Here is a 3,835-nt window from a genome sequence, read left to right as displayed (position 1 = left end):
GCAGATTGAGCGTCACTGGCAAACTAAGCAAGAGGACACATCTGAGACTTGGTTGCACGCATGAACGGAATGCTGTGCTTTATGGGTGATGTGAACCCTTGCGGCTAGTGCACTAAGGTCATGACTTCCCTAACAATTCTGGGAAGAACATACTACTGAGGGAAGAGGTATCTGCATGCATGAAGAGGGACGGAAAAGAGCACCATCTGTTCAACAAAATAGCATTTTCTCATCACTTTTGTGCAAATATTATAGTTAAGTTATAAACTATAAAATATAGTTGTAGTTAAGAGAACTACAATGAAAAAAAACTATGACGTTTTAATTTGACGAGAATAGAAGTACACTATATCGATAAGGACAGAGGAAGATATTGTCTGAACCACTTTCAGAAAGATTTCTTCCCATTTATGAACCATTAAAACAATGGCAGGCACACATAATACATAATAGCCTGAGCATTTTAAAGGGCCAGACAACAAAACTGCAGCAAGCTTACTGTATTGAACAGAACTCTGTCTGTTCTGTCGTTGCATTAAACACTAATATAGTTATCGTTCTTGGTGTGAACAGGCCTTTACTATCTTATTGCTCCAAATGCATGTGATATTCTTTCTTTTATGGTACAAAATAGGAGACATTTGAAAGAATTATGACTTGAGCTTTCAAACTTGCTAATATTTGAAGCTTGCAAGTTTCATTCCATTTCTTCTATAACCATAAAATCGAGAAATAGAGCGAGAAATAGAATTATATCCACTAAAGACTGTCCCTTTCACTGAGACCTGTTCAGTGATATGAGCCACACTCAAAAGTGTGTGGTTTTTTTCCAATTCCAATTTTTACCAATTTCACACAAAATTCCAAAGAGTCATAAGTTGAATGCTCAGTCAGTAATGATTTTTTTTTCAAGTCATTGTGTGGCTTGTATGGTACGAACCAATATTATAGTGTGGTTTTGTTGTGCTGTGCACCAGTTCTCATTTAATTAGATCATGCAGAGTAAGAAAAAGGCTCTAGGATATGTCAAAACGTTTTCATTCGTGTATGCCATAAGATTTTGTAGAAAACATTAGCGCAAGTAAATAAAGTACAGACTATTCACCGTCCAGCCAAAGGTCCAGTGCTTCACACTCCAGTCCAGTAGGTGGCAGATATCATCTTATATGCCATCCGTCATAAAAAAGCACTAGACCAACACCACCATCTCCATTGTTTTTAATAATGTTCCTTAAAACACTAAATAGAATAAATTGTTATAAAACATTGTACACTAATCTACACAATGTTTCAGTGGGACAATGTGAGAGACGCATACTAAATTCAATATATTATAATATCAACTCTCTATGGACACCTTTGGGAAATAGAATCACCATAGCATATTTTTATAGCATTATATGATAATATGATAGAGCTTTAGTAATCGGAACAACCATGAATTTGTTTGCGTTTCTATAAAACGGTGAAAACTAAAAATAACTGTGAAGCAAAATTGTGATGTTACAAATTCTACTACTAACAACAACATAAAACACGCTAGCATTAATGGGTTCCTGGGTTCATAAATATTATTCACGTTGTCTGCGCTTTCGCTCAAAATTGATTTCCTGTTGCCAAAACAGGGATGACAACAGGTGAGCACCATGCAGTGAGATAGCCTTAGTTTTGCGTATTACCAGAAAAACGGCAGTTCTGGAAAGCTGAATAATTCCAAAGGAATTACGTTATTTTTGCAGAAGAATATAACAGATACTATTGCTTACATGCAGTGCGTCAATTCTGCATTTGTAAGCCTCTAGCTCTGTATCTTTCTTTGCGCTGTGAATCAAAGCGTCACTAAAATCATTCACAAATACATGTAGGCTACACTGCTCATCTATGAAGATGAACTCAGTCTAAAATAAATTATAGTAATGCTGCATTTTATGGTCAGTAATGATATGGCATTGTAACAGAAAACACTAATCCGCTTGATTACTGGAAAAAGATTATTAACAACAGCCATTATTATCACTACGAGCTATAGCATTTTTTTTTTTACGCGCCACTCGTAGCCTATAGTTTGGATTTTCCCCATTTAAAGAAATGGGAGCTGCGCTTGGATGCCCAAAAAGATGGCCACCAAGTGACATGACTTAAAGTCGGCACGAAATCGAAATTGACAAGTCTTATTTTTAAAATGGAATACTGTAGTGTTTATTATAAATAACTTATCAGTGCACTTCATTATTATTATTTTTTTTTATTCATGTGACCAATCTTTAATCAAAACGTAAACCCCTCTCCCCTAGAAACGACTCCTCTTCTCTTCCGGTCACAGTGATGGCGTGAGATCCAGACAATCCAATCAAATACCACAGGATGAAATCAAGCCCAGCACAGCTTATTTCCCCACATTGCAGAAGCCTGAAATACTTCACACTAAAGGAAAAAAATACAATCTTAACTTCCGTTTTATGCCCACTTCCAAAGGGACTTTGGTTGTGTTTTCCGTAAACCGTAAGTGGGCAGGATCATATGGATTAAAAGGTGTAGTATGTAATATCAGCTCGCGGTTGAAACTGCGCTGCAGTTCCGTTCTGGAATCTGCCCTAAATGCACATTTCAGAGTAGAATTCTACCTAGCTGTTTCTCTGAAAAAAAAAAATAGTGCATTTCCAAAATTTCTAAAGTTAAAATATAACAAATGTTTAAATGAGTTAAAAACCCCACAAACAAACAATACAGCACCTTTAAGAAAAATGGAAAAATTTTGAACAACGTGCTGCAGGTAGCCGTTACTAATCCAACAAATAAGTTCTCAGACAAATCTGCACTGCAGAGCCACTGAGAATGAGGTTAAAGCTGTAGGAATGGAGATGACTGTGGGAGCAAGTTAATGACAGGAAGCAGAAAAGTCTGGAGATGTGCAGCCACTCTTAAATTATCCTTATTAGGACTTGAACGTATCCATTTCAAGACATGAAGAGATAATGATATGTATAGGGAGAAAAAGAGGGGAAGGTAGTTCTTCAGTAAAGAACAGTTTCAGTACATAATCATTTTCCATTTAAAAGTAAGCTTTATTTCCATGGCAACACTCAATTTAACTTGTTTAGCCAGTTTTATCTAGCCTATGTCATACAAGGAGAGAGATATGTAAACATCAAACAGAAACATCTGGCATAGGGGCTTAGAAAAAAAGCATCCCAGGTAATTTGATATTACAATTATATGCAATACAGCGCGTCTATGTGTAGGCCATCTGATTGGCAGAACACTGCATCTACTAAAATGGAGAGAAAAATGCCAGAGCGCCACCTACTGGATAGTGCATTTTAACATCTGTAAGTATGACTGATCAAACATTTCTATTAAGCAGCTTGTTGCATAATAAGATTCCTCCTAAATGACTGGTACAGAAAACAACAACAACAACAACAACGTAATGCCTGCACCATCACCACTGTGATACCTACTAATGAAAAGGAAAAAAGTGCTCGATAAGTGTGCTACAAGATTTATTGAATAATTATGAGGAAAGCTTATATTAAAGAGATGAGGATTCTCAGCAAGGACCTGCTTCAAAAACGAAAATAAGAAGTCATTCGACACATTAGACATGTTATCACTTGCCACATGGAATGCATAACTGTTCAGAATTACTTCTTACTAGATGGATGTCAGCCAGCACAGAAACAACCTCAGGGTGTCAGCAGTAATCACAATAACATCGTTCGAACTCGTCAGTATGCAGCGGTCTTAATATGAGAACAATCACAGAAATAGCAGTCTCAAAATATTGATTGTCAAAGCGGTGAAAGGAAAGCGTGGATAAGGCCTGCTGCGGTGG

Source organism: Puntigrus tetrazona, chromosome 16 (assembly GCF_018831695.1).
Source record: "Puntigrus tetrazona isolate hp1 chromosome 16, ASM1883169v1, whole genome shotgun sequence".
Lineage (NCBI taxonomy): Eukaryota > Metazoa > Chordata > Actinopteri > Cypriniformes > Cyprinidae > Puntigrus > Puntigrus tetrazona.
The sequence above is the reverse complement of the archived record's forward strand: the minus strand, read 5'-3'. Positions refer to the sequence as shown.